Here is a 16,051-nt window from a genome sequence, read left to right as displayed (position 1 = left end):
CAATACAGGGTGAACACAAACACCATCGACAAAATTTCAGAGGTTAATAGGGTTTTTTTCCGCAAACGTGATGTTTGTAAACACCATAAACCATTTATCTTATATAACAGCCATGATCTCCAGCCATGTCTATATGACCAAATTGCATTTGTGACACGTTTTTAACTTACATTTTAATGCCTGATTCTCCCTATGTTCTTGTATTCAATTAGCATTGAAGATAGCTACAGAGTAGCTGAAAGCGATCTGTAGTAAACAGATTAAAAATTTACGACCGGTGCTGCCATTCCTTCCGTCTTGAGATTAATTACTTGCTCGATCTGCATGCTAGCACTGGTGCTAGAGCATCGTCATTTAACGCGCAATGAATGTAAAAAGATCGCCTGCAATTCCAAGTGCTGAGTTGTGGAACACATCGATACCAGGTTAAAAGTATCTTGACTAAGACATGAAGCGATGAATCCCGCTTGTCAATCGAGTTCCTGTAAGCAATGGTTAGAGGTATCTCATGTGTTAACTTGGCATTTTATTGACGTCCTGATCCATCTGTTACCGTCTCTCACCAGTGACCGATATAGAAACTTATTGTTCGCCTGTTTTATTTCCTTGTTCACAGCGAGCGTGATGGCGCAGTGGTTAGCAAACTGGTGTCGCATTCGACACGACAACGGTTCAAAGCCGTATCCGGCCATCCAGACTTAGGTTTTCAGTTATTTCCCTAAATCGCTCCAGGCAAATGCCGGGATCGTTCTTTTAAAAGGGGAAGGCCAATTTTCTTCCCCATCTTTGACACAATCCGAGCTTGTGCTCCGCCTGTAATGATCCCGATATCGACGGGACGTTAAACCCAATGTTCCTTTCTTTTCCTTGTTCGCTTACATCAGTGGTCATCAAACTGCAGCTCGAGGGCCGCAAACGGCCAGAGTAAAGTACACGAGCCGGCCGCTGTGACCGAGCGGTTCTAGGCGCTTCAGACTGGAACCGCGCGACCGCTACGGTCGCAGGTTCGAATCCTGCCTCGGGCATGGATGTGTGTGATGTCCTTAGGTTGGTTAGGTTTAAGTAGTTCTAAGTTCTGGGGGACTGATGACTTCAGAAGTTAAGTCCCATAGTGCTTAGAGCCATTTGAACCATTTGAACCAGACTGTAGCGCCTAGGTCAGTTGACCTTAAGAACTTCTTAATAGCGTAGTTTTCGTGCTCAGTAACAAACAAAGACAGTAATATCTTAGGAAGTGGTTGATTTTAATTGACATTGGTGAATTCGCCCATTAACTGATGATTAAAGCTGGCCGCTTCCTCAATGGCAGAGATATAAGTAGCACGGCCACTGTGCGATTAAAGTATGCGAGATGGCCATGTGGTGTTATTTGTCTTCCAGCATTACCTCACAAGCGTGAGCAACGCGTATTGATCAGCTGCTATGCGATAAATTTTGATACGGAAGTCACACGGATTCGTCAATGCGCATTACAAAGACGGTCGTATTCAAATGAGATACGTGTCTGTAGCAAAGAATATTAAATTGAATTAAGGCTGTTGTAATACAATGAGAAGATGAAAAATGGCATTCAAAACATTTAGTAAACATTTCTGATCGTGTCTCATATTTCATAATGAACTTAAAGATAAGTATAGTTACTGTCATTTATCAATTAACCATCCGCTCAAAAAGGCAACTCACAGCACTTCGTCAGGCAAGTGAGGCCGCTGAAGGCGGCAGCAATCTGAAACAGAGAACAGTCGACACGAAGTTCTCCGCATAGTGCCGACTTTTAATGATCAGTACCTGGTGGCCAGCGGTCAACATGCCACGCCCTTACTATAGCTTGTCCATGGTGCTCACAAAATACTAATTTATGTGGTCTACCAATTAATAACAAGATCGGCCCATATAGGCTCGAAGTGCCCCAGAGATACGAGGTGCATTCCAGTTCTAAGGCCTCCGATTTTTTTTCTAATTAACTACTCACCCGAAATCGATGAAACTGGCGTTACTTCTCGACGTAATCGCCCTGCAGACGTACACATTTTTCACAATGCTAACGCCATGATTCCATGGCAGCGGCGAAGGCTTCTTTAGGAGTCTGTTTTGACCACTGGAAAATCGCTGAGGCAATAGCAGCACGGCTGGTGAATGTGCGGCCACGGAGAGTGTCTTTCATTGTTGGAAAGTCACTAGGAGCCAGGTCAGGTTAGTAGGGAGCATGAGGAATCACTTCAAAGTTGTTATCATGAAGAAACTGATGCGTAATGTTAGCTCGATGTGCGGGTGCGTTGTCTTGGTGAAACAGCACACGTGCAGCCCTTCCCGGACGTTTTTGTTGCAGTGCCGGAAGGAATTTGTTCTTCAAAACATTTTCGTAGGATGCACCTGTTACCATAGTGCCCTTTGGAACGCAATGGGCAAGGATTACGCCCTGGCTGTCCCAGAACATGGACACCATCATTTTTTCAGCACTGGCGGTTACTCGAAATTTTTTTGGTGGCAGTGAATCTGTGTGCTTCCATTGAGCTGACTGGCGCTTTGTTTCTGGATTGCAAAATGGCATCCACGTCTCATCCATTGTCACAACCAACAAAAACAAAGTCCCATTCATGCTGTTGTTGTGCGTCAACATTGCTTGGCAACATGCCACACGGGCAGCCATATGGTCATTCGTCAGCATTCGTGGCACCCAACTGGATGACACTTTTCGCATTTTCAGGTCGTCATGCAGGATTGTGTGCACAGAACCCACAGAAATGCCAACTCTGGAGGCGATCTGTTCAACAGTCATTCGGCAATCCCCCAAAACAATTTTTTCCACTTTCTCGATCATGTCGTCAGACCGGCTTGTGCGAGCCTGAGGTTGTTTCGGTTTGTTGTCACACGATGTTCTGCCTTCATTAAACTGTCGCACCCACGAACGTACTTTCGACACATCCATAGCTCCATCACCACATGTCTCCTTCAACTGTTGATGAATTTCAATTGGTTTCACGCCACGCAAATTCAGAAAACTAATGATTGCACGCTGTTCAAGTAAGGAAAACGTCGCCATTTTAAGTATTTAAAACAGTTCTCATCCTTGCCGCTGGCGGTAAATTTCCATCTGCCGTACGGTGCTGCCATCTCTGGGACGTATTGACAATGAACGCGGCCACATTTTAAAACAATGCGCATGTTTCTATCTCTTTCCAGTCTGGAGAAAAAAAATCGGAGGCCTTAGAACTTGAATGCACCTCGTATGTCAGCACTGGCCCTTGAGCAAAAAGTCTGACAACCACTGACCCACATATTAACGCTGGTATTCTTTACATCACTTTCGAATTGTGTGGTAACGGTTTGAACTACACTCCATGGCCACGGGGATGATCGTCCACCCGCCACCCCCCACCTGCTGTCCCTCTCAAGGTCACCTTCTCTATTCCATAACAGGACATCTGGGACGGCACAGAGTGCGAAGATGTGCACAACTCGGGCCCGGATGCCGTAATGAGGGAAAAAGATGGTAGTATACAGTATATCTAGTTCAGCTGCTCGTGGCTGCAAACCTGATTAACAGAGGAGTGGACCTGATTGGATATGTATATGTCTCTACATAGGGTATGCAAAACAAATTGCTCTTCTTCTAGTAGCAGTTTACCATAGGTCGCCGGAGGAGCGAAGAGTACCTAGTGACTGGAAAAATACGCCGATCATTCCAGTTTTCAAGAAGAGTCCTCGAACACACAATCACAACCAAAGGAGTATTTCGCTGTCAGTTTCGGAGTTTTAGAACACGTTTATGCGTTCTATCACCCTCATGGTGACCGAAAACCTCCATAGGGATCAGTATGGATTGCGATATTAACGCTTTGAGTCCTCTAAACATATAAAGAAAAATTAATTTTAAAATATGTCACAAAATGGATCTTTACAGTCATAGTAAGCAACGAATACAAGAAGAAATTGGAAAAAATTGACAATAAATTGCTTTAAGGCATATTCACTTTGAAATATAATTTTAAATTTTTTTACAGAATTAACACATATCATCATATTAAGCAAGAAATACAGAATAAATTGACAAAAAGTAAACAATCAATTGTTCTAAGAAGGTGGTTTCACTTTGGAGCGTCTGAAACGTATATTTTTCAACCAGGTATCATTTCATGAGATACAGTGTGGTCAGAAACAGTCTGAAAAGCTTGAAAGGGTGTTTCTAGGTAGGCTGTACTGAGTAATAACTGTCGAGGAAAAAAATTCGATACGTTGCGTCGTCGTTTGGTTTCGTAAAACCGAACAAGAGAATGATACAAAAATTGGACATGGAACGGTAGCAAGGGGTGAATCTTAGCCAAAGGCTGAGCGGTCTCGTGAACTATCATATACCCCATGAGAACAACTAATTGTTCGTGAAGGTATGTTTCGTCCATGCAACTAATTGAAGGCAGTTTATTGCTATACACGTTTCGGTTGTTTTATTTGCGAAGCATCTTCAGTGGCTCATAATGCATGTTTTTTTTAATATAATAAATGTATTATATGGTAGTTACAATACGTTACTATGTTACATTTCGTTATGTTTTTCTCTTGTTTTTTTAGTTTAGAATCAACTTTTGTAGCACAAATTTAGTGATGTGAAATTATCGTTCGGTGTTACTAACGATTTCCGGCTGGGTCAGTATTACAAATGTATTCACTAGATGCCACTAGTTGCTTATCATGTACTCATGCATTCCGACAGTCGACAGTAATATTCTACTCTTATTGTGTGTTCAAAGGCACTGACTAATTACAACAAATAGCGCGTCTCAGTTCCTATTTACATTCTTGAGTAAAGAATTATCAGAATTCTATTTATCTTCATTCAAAGTTCCATTACAAAATCTTTCACAATTGTAACTACAATACAATATAATGATATTAACTAAATAACGAAGCGAAAAGCAGCACCAATGGGTCATATTATGTTAGCACCAGACACATGTGTTGTCGCCTTAACACTTTTACCAATCTTACGTATGCAACCGTCTGTTAATCTAAAACATCATTGAAATTGACTTATGCGTATTCGTTAATATAAGAAAAGAGATCAAGTCATCAAAATACATATATAACAGCAGCAAACGCATTAACAACTCGTTGCAAGCACTGTTTTTAAAAATACTGCTAGAAAACTAGTCAAATAAAGAGGTATTAATTATTTTAAAAGCGTAAAACGATGCACATTAATTGTGGCTACAAATGTAAAATATCTTGACAGTGAAATACCGTGTCACAGTTATTAGCTCAATGGTGATCATTGCGTCAGTCAGCATATTGCTTCCTCCTACATGTATCTCGTTGAAAGCCCATGAAAGTTAAATTACCGAGATTCGAACTGACATGGGGGCTTACAAACAATTGCTCTTCCCGCGTTCTATTCGCAGTGAGGAATAGCAAATAGGTACGTCACCGTGGTACGCAAAGTACCCTCTGACACACGTAAGGTGACACGTGGATTAATGATGTAGATGTAACGTTACTTGCCAACAGCGACGAACAAAAAGTCAAGTGATTGTTATAGAGGTAATATGAGGGGGTATGGCTGGCAGGAGGCTAGAGTATAATGTTTCTTCGACTTCAGTGTCCGTAGAGATAAGTGCCACTTAGAACGCGACACACTTTGGAGGGAATTCGACCGCGCCGTTCTTTAAGGTATCATTCTGCTTTCCCCTCACTGACTTAGAGGGAACATCAACAACCTGTCGTTTGACCCTCCTTTGAGTCACCGTTCGAACGTCGGAATGGTAGATACTTTGAAAATCGATCGCGGAATAGAAAAGCAACTACAATCGCTTAGTAATGGAAAGGCATCTGGGACAGATAAGATACCCGTAAGATTCTACCTGTAAGATGTGAAAGAACTTACTCCGCTTCTAGCAGCAGATACCGTAGCTCGCTGGAAAAAAGCACAGGTCATTCACGTTTTCAGTAATGGTCGTAGGACAGATGGGCATAAATTATAAGCCGTTATCGCCGACCAGATTGGCGGCTGGATTCAGGAGTGTTTTTGCAGATAGAAGCCAGCAAATCGGGACAAAATCGACAGATGTAAGGGTAATTTCCGAAGTATCTCTATGAAGTGTGAAATGACCGTGACTGTTTAGAATGTATATAAATAATCTAGTAGAAAGCGTCGGAGGCTCTTTAAGACTGTTCGCAGATGATGCGGTTGCGTATAAGAAAGTAGCAACACCAGTACCTGTATCGACTTCGAAAAATTTTCTACGAAAGACTGATGAATGGTGCAGTCTCTGGCAGTTGATCCTAAATGTAAATAAATGTAACATATTTCCCATACATAGGAAAAGAAACCCACTACCGTAAACAGCTACACTACTGATTCAGGTTTCTTTCAATCTGCAGCACTATTGATAACAAAGTGCTGGAAACTGTATAAGCCGTAAAATACTAGAACTAACTATCCAGAGCGACCTTAAGTGGAATGACAAACAGTAGGAAAAGCAGACACCAGACATTCATAGGGAGAATTTTAAGGAAGTGTAGCTCACCCACGAAAGAAGTGGCTTGCTTACAAGCCGCTTGTTCGACCGACCGACCCTTATTAGGTAGGACTAACAGAAGAGGTATAGAAGATCCAACGAAGAGCGGCACGTTTTGTCGCGATGTCGTTCAGTCGGCCCGAGAGCTGTACGGAGGTGCTCAACAAATTCCAGTGACAGACGCTGGAAGAGGGACCTTGTGCATCACGGAGAGATTTACTATTGAAATTCCGAAAGAGTACTTTTGGGAAGAGTCGGACAACATAGTACTTCCTCCCACATACATCTCGCGAAATGGCCACGTCAAAAAATCAAGAAATTAGAACTAATACAGAGGCTTACCGACAATCATTCATCCCATGCTCCGTTCGAGAATGGAACAGGGAAGGGGGTACCAGAAGTACCCTCTGCCACACACCGCCTGGTGGCTTTTGGAGTACTGATGTAGATGCAGGCGTAAATGTAGTCCTCTTCCTCCTAGCCTCAGTGCTGGATTGTCATTTCCGAGACTGGTGCTGATGCGTAGCCACGGGAGAACGCCTCAGGGTCCATCGAAAGCTCCAGCACTCTCTCCAACAGTTTTAAATGCCACTGAGGCTCCGCTGCGACGCACCAAGACTAGCGCCTCCGACTGAGATGGTAGTGCAGAGAAAGGATGGTTCGCGCCGCCTAATTTCCGTTCCCGCACGGAATTTTCCACTGAGGAGCCGACAGCGGATCTCGGAGTGAGAGTTTCTGGCTGATTGACGCTTCGCATCAGCCGTGACACACGAGCGGACAGCACAGATGGTGAAGCGCTGACCGTGAAAGCCAGGCGCCTCGGCACTACGCATCTGTCATAAGGGCTGTACTGATTCGGAAGAAAGGTTTCTGACACATGAATATAGCGTCTCTGCCCGCGGGGAGTCCTTCGTTACAGAGCAAACAAATCGTTGCTGCGACATTTTACCAACACTTATTTTCGCATAATGTTGTTGTTGTTGTGGTCTTCAGTCCTGAGACTGGTTTGATGCAGCTCTCCATGCTACTCTATCCTGTGCAAGCTTTTTCATCTCCCAGTACCTACTGCAACCTACATCTTTATGAATCTGTTTAGTGTATTCATTTCTTGGTCTCCCTCTACGATTTTTACCCTCCACGCTGCCCTCCAATGCTAAATTTGTGATCCCTTGATGCCTCAGAACATGTCCTACCAACCGGTCCCTTCTTCTTGTCAAGTTGTGCCACAAACTCCTCTTCTCCCCAATTCTATTCAATACCTCCTCATTAGTTATGTGATCTACCCATCTAATCTTCAGCATTCTTCTGTAGCACCACATTTCGAAAACTTCTATTCTCTTCTTGTCCAAACTACTTATCGTCCATGTTTCACTTCCATACATGGCTACACTCCATACAAATACTTTCAGAAACGGCTTCCTGACACATCTATACTCGATGTTAACAAATTTCTCTTCTTCAGAAACGCTTTCCTTGCCATTGCAAGTCTACATTTTATATCCTCTCTACTTCGACCATCATCAGTTATTTTACTCCCCAAATAGCAAAACTCCTTTACTACTTTAAGCGCATAGTAGAAATACTTATACGAGGGGTGTTCAATATTTATTTTCACTTTACTTTTTCCTCGCCAGTCATGGTGCGCTATTTGACTCGGCGTTACAGCTGCAATTATGTACTACTTTGGTCTAACCAAAGGTGACAGGACAATCACTAAAAATTTTTATCTCTACACAATTTCCCAAGTGCTGTCGTTACTTGAGCAGACAACCTGGAGCGTTTTCATCAAGGACAGCCCTGGATGACTTGGTTTCTGTGGAAGGAAGCTGCAGATACTGCGGACATTCACAGGCGATCGGTGGCATTACTCCGCAAGCCAATGTACTTTGGCTCAAATGGCTCTGAGCACTATGGGACTTAACATCTGAGGTCATCAGTCCCCTAGACTTAGAACTAATTAAACTTAACTAACCTAAGGAAATCACACACATCCATACACGAGACAGGATTCGAACCTGCGACCGTAGCAGCAGCGCGGTTCCGGACTGAAGCGCCTATAACTGCTCGGTCACAACGGCCGGCTCCAATGTACTTTGCACGTCGGGTATTTGGAGGGGACGGGGGGATTTGATTTACCTGAATCATTCCCTCCTTCCATATTCCTGATGCTCAAGGTGGAATCTCAGTTTGATGGCCAAAATTTCTATAATTTTACCCTCGTGGTCCTTACACGTTTCTCTAGTCATACTCAAACACGGATCGAAAAGAGACAGGGAGGCAGTCTTTCGCCACTACCTTTCACGAGTGAAAAAGAATTACATAATATGTAGAACAGAATGAGCAGTGTAACGAGTACAGAACATGGATTGACAGTAAAGCGAAGAATGACAAAAGTAATGAGAAGTGGCAAAAATGAGAATACCAAGAAGTTTAACATCAAAGTTCATGATCGCGAAGTAGGCGGAGTTAAGGAATTCTGCTACTTTGAAAGCAAATTAGCCAATGACAAACGAAGCAAGTAGGACATAAAAAGCACATTAGCACATGTAAAGGTGACATTCCTGTCCAAAATAATGTCTATTAGTGCCAAACGTAGGCAAAACATTTCTGAGAGTGCGCGTCTGGAGCACATCATTGTATTGTAGTGAATCATGCACTGTTTAAAAAATCTGGAACAGAAAGGAATCTAACCGCTTGAGGTGTGGTGCTACAGAAAAAATGTTGAAAGTTAGACGGGCTGATAAGGGTAATGAAGAGGTTTTCCGCAGAATAGGTGAAGAAAGGAACAAATGGAAAACGCCGACAAGAACGACGGATGGAAAATGGGTTAAGACGTCAAGTAGTAGCTTCCGTGGTATTAGAGGGAGCTGTACACGACAAAATCTGTAGAAGGAGACAAAGATTGGAATACATCCAACCAGTAATTGAGGAAGTAGGTTCCAAGTGCTACTCAGCGATGAAAAGGTTGGTACAGGAGAGGATTTCGTAGCGGGCCACATCAGACTAGCCAGAAAAATTAACTGGAATCGGACGTTTTTAGGAAGTCTCAGAGCTTTGCACGACGGAGTCGGTTAACATTTCTGTGACGCACTGGCACTGACTAAACGTTCTGTTGCTCATGTAGCGTAGCGCGATAGCTTCCGATAAGGGAGGTGCGCGCGACCCAAAGCGAACCCGCGCGGTGGGTTAAGGACCGTGGGCTGGTACACAGGCCAACTCGGGTGTTTTTTCTAAGACGGCCTCCACGCCCGTGTAGGCAAATACTTGGCTGATCCTCAAATTCCGGCATCGAGGGTACAATACATTAACAGTTAAAATAGTATGCGATATGGAACAGACTTTACACGATTCACAGACAGATCCTGTCTTAGGTGACCTTGACTGTGGCATCAGGACAGCACTATGTTTTCGGTTACTTCGGTTTAACCGTCCAAAATAACCGGTTTCTGAATTAAGCTATTTTCATCTTTGTTCCTATTCCTTCCTGTAACAAACGTAGAAATCGAACAAAGATTACAAAACTGACTCTTTCGATTTCAAGATATATAGAATTAAAATAGTTAACTAAATAGGCAAATGACAGAAAACATAGTTCGTCCAACTTTCGGTGCTTTTCACGATAAATGATAAGTGGTTGAATACTACAAAAAATCACTAGCATTCTCCTATTGATTCTAATTTTTTGACACTCTGCTCAAAAATCATGTTGTGATCGGGCATCATATCACTATTTGAGCATTACGAATAGTCAGAGATAAAGGGTGAAAACTGAAGTTGAAAAGCTATTTTTCGGTTAATGTGTCGTTTCCGAGGATACGAACAGATAAATCCATATTATGTAGTCAAAGGCGGCAGATTACCTATTTTCTGAAATGAGATTTCCACTCTGCAGTGGAATGTGTGCTGATATGAAACTTCCTGGCAGATTACAACTGTGTGCCGGACCGATACTCGAACTCGGGACCTTTTCCATTCGCGGGCAAGTGCTCTACCAACTGAGCTACCCAAGCACGACTGACGCCCTGTCCTCACAGCTTTACTTCCGCCAGTACCTCGTCTCCTACCTTCCAAACTTTACAGAAGCTCTCCTGCGAACCTTGCAGGACTTGCACTCCTGAAAGAAAGGATATTGCGGAGACATGGCTTAGCTATATCCTGGGGGATGTTTCCAGAATGAGATTTCCACTCTGCACTTGCCCGCGAAAGGCAAAGGTCCCGAGTTCGAGTCTCGGTCCGGCACACACTTTTAATCTGCCAGGAAGTATCATATCAGCGCACACTCCGGTGCAGAGTGGAATTCTCATTCTGGAAACATCCCCCAGGTTGTGGCTAAGCCATGTCTCCGCAATATCCTTTCTTTCAGGAGTGCTAGTCCTGCAAGGTTCGCAGGAGAGCTTCTGTAAAGTTTGGAAGGTAGGAGACGAGGTACTGGAGGAAGTAAAGCTGTGAGGACGGGGCGTGAGTCGTGCTTCGTTAGCTCCGTTGCTAGAACACTTGCCCGCGAAAGGCAAAACTCCCGAGTTCGAGTCTCGGTCCGGCACACAGTTTTAATCTGCCAGGAAGTTTCAAAGGCGGTTTTATTTGCTGCGAGATCTATTTACGAAATTTCAATCACCAACTTTCTCTTCCGAATGCGAAAATATTTTGTTGACACCCACCTACGTAGGGAGAAATGATTATCATAATAAAATAAGAGAAATCAGAGCTCGAACGGAAAGATTTAGGTGTTCCTTTTTCCCACGTGCCATTCGAGAGTGGCATGGTAGAGAAGTAGTACGAAAATGGTTCGATGAACCCTCTGCCAGGCACTTAAGTGTGAATTGCAGAGTAACCATGCAGATGTAGATGTAGATCTAGATCTCAACAGCTGAATGTAAATTATGACGATACGAACGTAAGGACGACACAACACCAAGTCCTCGAACGGAGAAAATCTCCGACAGCCGTAAATAGAACCCGTGTCCCTTCGCTTATCAATTCGTCGCGAAGACCGCGCAACTACAGTGGCAGATAGTCATGTGAATGGATTCAACTGCGACAAAGGCCCACTCATTGTCTTGCAGAAGCTCAACGGCCCCACGATACTAGCGCCCGAGAGGACAGACAATTTCATATCTTGGCCGGGCTTATGCCTACAATAAGTTTCATGCCTTGAGGTGGAAATGAGACTATCTGCAGTAAGACAAGTGCACACACGAACACTGCCACGACGTCTGGAGTAGCACTGGCTGTCAATTCGACGACTTCTGTTGCGGCCTTCCATGGTGCCAACAGAGAAGTGCGCCGGGAGCGATAACACTGGACACAGAAGTGGCATCCTCTGATATTTTGTCGCGCGGGATTAGCCGTGCGGTCTTAGGCGCTGCAGTCATGGGCTGTGGGGCTGGTCCCGGCGGAGATTCGAGTGCTCCCTCGGGCATGTGTGTGTGTGTCTGTCCTTAGGATAATTTAGGTTAAGTAGTGTGTAAGCTTAGGGACTGATGACCTTAGGACTTAAGTCCCATAAGATTTCACACACATTTGAACATTTTTTTCTGATATTCTCAGTTGAGGTTCTGCGTAAATAGGACTTATCCTTGTGTAGAGGGTCCGAGGAAAACGACCAATGCCATGTAGCATTCGAATGTCGCCATACCGTCGCAGCATCTGGTGTGATGGTATGGGGTGCCATTGGTACAAAACATGAACAGCTCTGGTTCGAATAGACAGAAATTTGGAAAGCACCTGTTACATTTCTGAGGCATTATGGCCGGCGACTGTGCCTTAAATGGTTCAAATGGCTCTGAGCACTATGCGACTTAACTTCTGAGGTCATCAGTCACCTAGAACTTAGAACTAATTAAACCTAACTAACCTAAGGACATCACACACATCCACGCCCGAGGCAGGATTCGAACCTGCGACCGTAGCGGTCTCTCGGTTCCAGACTGTAGCGCCTAGAACCGCACGGCCACTCCGGCTGGTGACTATGCCTTATTTTTGAGACCTCTCAATAAGATAACATTAGACTATATGCTTCCCCATGTTGTGCTGACCTACCTTGTTCTTACCGTTACTCCAACCAGCATGTTTCACAGCTCTCTCACCCACTGAAAACATCTGATCATGGGTCTCCGAGGAATTGCCATGCCAGCACTAGCCAGCTACTACGATAGAGTTGAACCAGTATGAAATGACGTACCGTATGTATAATCCAAGCTAGGTTCGACCACATGCTCTGCCAGTTTGAGCCATTGCTGCTGCCAGATGTGGCAACTCTGAGTACTGAATTTCATACCTTGTAACAGCCTCAAATCACCTACAAATCTTATTACTTATTCTTAATATTATACTGTATACGCCCAATAAATAAAACTTAGTTGTTCTCTTTTCTTCCTGTTGCTGAAATTTTAATAGGTCTTCCAGACTGAGAAATGGAAAAGAGCAATAGCGTTTTCGAGTGACACTTCTTAGCTTTCTTTTGAAGCGATGCTAGCACACCCTGAAAAAGCTAAATAAGAAAGATCATACATGAATTTCAGTCCAGTTTCCTAGAATCCCTCGGCGCCAACTTCCTCCAAAGGGCACCATCACCATTTTATTGTGTTCGCGGTGCTGTGAGTTTTGCTCCCTATTGGTTCAAATGGCTCTGAGCACTATGGGACTCAACTGCTGAGGTCATTAGTCCCCTAGAACTTAGAACTAGTTAAACCTAACTAACCTAAGGACATCACAAACATCCATGCCCGAGGCAGGATTCGAACCTGCGACCGTAGCGGTCTTGCGGTTCCAGACTGCAGCGCCTTTAACCGCACGGCCACTTCGGCCGGCCTTGCTCCCTATTGTTCCCTCACCGGTGATTGGAAACTTCTGGTCATTTACTTCTACACAGCATGTAAATACATCTTCCTTGAAACGACACTTCCTGTCAAAATTTGCTCTTATGTTAAATCATACAGTTGGTATGGTTCCTAACAGTTAGTGTGTACGCTGCTGTACTGCAGTGTTTAGTCGCGTACATCACAACTCATATAAACTGGCGGCGTTGAAACCAAAGGTTTTGAGGCCAGGGACGAGAACCGGCACTTTCGCTAGTGTACGCCAAGATCCCTCTCTCTCCCTCTCTCTTTCACTTTATCTCTCTACCTGCACAATGCATTCATTGGCTCCTAACGCCTCCCAAATGTATACATGTAGAAACTGTGACCTCAATATGATTTTTTTTTTTTTTTTTTTTTTTTTTTTTTTGTGACGGCGCTCTCGCCGAAAAGATTGCTGTGCGCCTCAGCTTCCCGTTTCCCTTGAACCAGATAATAAGCAGACGGTCGCTTGATAAACAAAAACAAGTCTTCAAATTCTTCATGTGGAATTCCACAGCGTCGAAGTAATTTCGGAAAGATGAAACCATTTTAAATATCCAAGTCATTGACACAACTGCTTTAGAAAAGAGCTATAGGCCTAAAGTGCCCAATAATAATAATCATTTCGTGTGTCTCAGTATTACGTGATGTAATAAATAGAGTTAATCTTGCATAAAGGATATGAGAGCGGACGGTGGATATCGCTGAGAACCAACAAAACTATAAATTTACAATGACAGAAAAAAATCTCAACAAAAACGTTAATTAATGTAGAGATGCATTTGTCTAGGTAACATGTGTGAGTGACTAACATTGCAAGATCACAGGTTATTGTAAGCACGGGAAAAAATGGTTCAAATGGCTCTGAGCACTATGGGATTTAACATCTGAGGTCATCAGTGCCCTAGAACTTAGAACTACTTAAACCTAACTAATCTAAAGACATCACACACATCCATGCCCGAGGCAGGATTCGAACCTGCGACCGTAGCGGTCGCGCGGTTCCAGACTGAAGCGAATGGATGCAGGTGATCAGACAGGATGCTTAAGAACGTGTCACCAGCCAGAGTCGTATCCAGAAGTAACAAGGTACCCATATCACTCCGACTGCACACGCCCCACACCATTACAGAGCCTCCACCAGCTTCAACAGTCCCCTGCTGACATGCAGGACCCTTGGGTTCATGAGATTGTCTCCATACACTTTTGCCATCCGCTCGAAACAATGTGAAACGAGATTCGTCCGCTCAGGCAACATGTTATCTGTCATCGACACTCCAATGGCCCAGGCGAGACGTTAAGCTTTGTGTCGTGCAGTCATTAAAGGTACACGAGTGGATCTTCGGCTGTGAAAGGCGATATCGATGATGTTTCGTTGAATGGTTCGCACGCTGACACTTGTTGATGGCCCAGCATTGAAATCTGCAGCAATTTGCTGAAGGTTTGCACTTCTGTCAAGATGAAGCATTTTCGTCAGTCGTCGTCGGCCCCGTTCTTGCAGGATCTTTTTCCTGCCGCTGCGATGTCTGAGATTCGATGTTTTATCGGATTCCTTATATTCACGGTACACTCGTGAAATGGTCGTACGGGAAAATCCCCACCGCTACCTCGGAGATGCTGAGTCACATCGCTCGTGCACTGACTGTAACACAACGTTCAGACTCACTTAAATCTTGATAAGCTGCCATTGTAGCAGCACTAACCAATTTAACAACTGCGCCAGACACTTGTTGTATTATTGTATATAGGTGCTGCCGACCGCCGTATTCTGCCTGTTTATATATCTGTCTACTTCAATACGTATGCCTATACTAGTTTCTTTGGCGCTTCGGTGTAGTACCACATTACGAGTACTTTTAACCATACTCGTTTTGGATCATTATTAGTGCATTTAACTTATTTGAAAACAGACGAAATCGTTGAATTACGTTAGAAAAGTTAATACAGAGCACCAAGAAACGCGATGCACAAAGACAAAAAAATGCCATTTTGTGCCATTTCAGTGACTTCACTGACATACTCGTATCTAATGACATAGCATTTCACGACATTATATGCCTTCATGACTTGTAAGCATAACAATATGCGCGATCTGTATTGATGACAAAAGATGTAAACATATTTTGCGAACTCACATGAAAGCATCACAACAAATTCTGAACTCCATTTAATGAAGCATGAACATTACATTATGCGACTGGCTGTCCTCGGCATAGGTACTTGAAATTCATTCATAATTGAGTGGAAACCTGTCTTGTGAATAAAATTCCATGTAATATGCAAAGGTAATGTTTTCGAAGTCGCTTAATAGGCTGCAAGCACGTATTTGCATTGTGTAGCCGAGTGGATTGACATCAAATGATTAACCTGTGTGCCTTTGAAAATTTAGGGCACTTTGCGTTGTTATGGAGCCTGTCAATTGTAAATAATCTTTTCCCAATGGAAAAGCATGCTCGAAATGCCATACGAAGCAAAACTATTTAATGTTTGATACGATTCTCTCCTATTGTAGAAGACATCCAAAGGCAGTGGCAAATAAACTTTGCACAGTGGAACAACCAGTTGCTTGAAATAACGTACGAAGCAAACTATTTAACTTTTAATTTGCTTTTCTCCTATTGCAGATGACATCTGAACTGTTTCTGGAAATTCTGTTGTGTAAAAACAAATAAAACACACACCAGCTTTTGTTATCATATT

General features: G+C 43.5%; 1 protein-coding gene across 3 annotated transcripts in view; it reads right to left on the bottom strand.

Annotated features, from left to right (window-relative positions):
• LOC124606911 (ABC transporter G family member 23-like) overlaps positions 1–16,051 on the bottom strand; it is a 506,422-nt gene that overhangs the window by 416,937 nt on the left and 73,434 nt on the right. Inside the window, exon 1 of one of the 3 annotated variants that reach the window (XM_047139015.1) lies at positions 1,684–1,704. The exons of the other annotated variants lie outside the window; for them this stretch is intronic. The gene's annotated coding sequence lies outside the window, so the exon portion shown is untranslated. Of the gene's footprint in view, positions 1–1,683; positions 1,705–16,051 lie in introns of those variants that run through there. 3 annotated transcript variants of the gene reach the window in all.

Source organism: Schistocerca americana, chromosome 3 (genome assembly GCF_021461395.2).
Source record: "Schistocerca americana isolate TAMUIC-IGC-003095 chromosome 3, iqSchAmer2.1, whole genome shotgun sequence".
Taxonomy (NCBI): Eukaryota; Metazoa; Arthropoda; class Insecta; order Orthoptera; family Acrididae; genus Schistocerca; species Schistocerca americana.
This window is presented reverse-complemented; position numbering and strand designations above follow the sequence as displayed.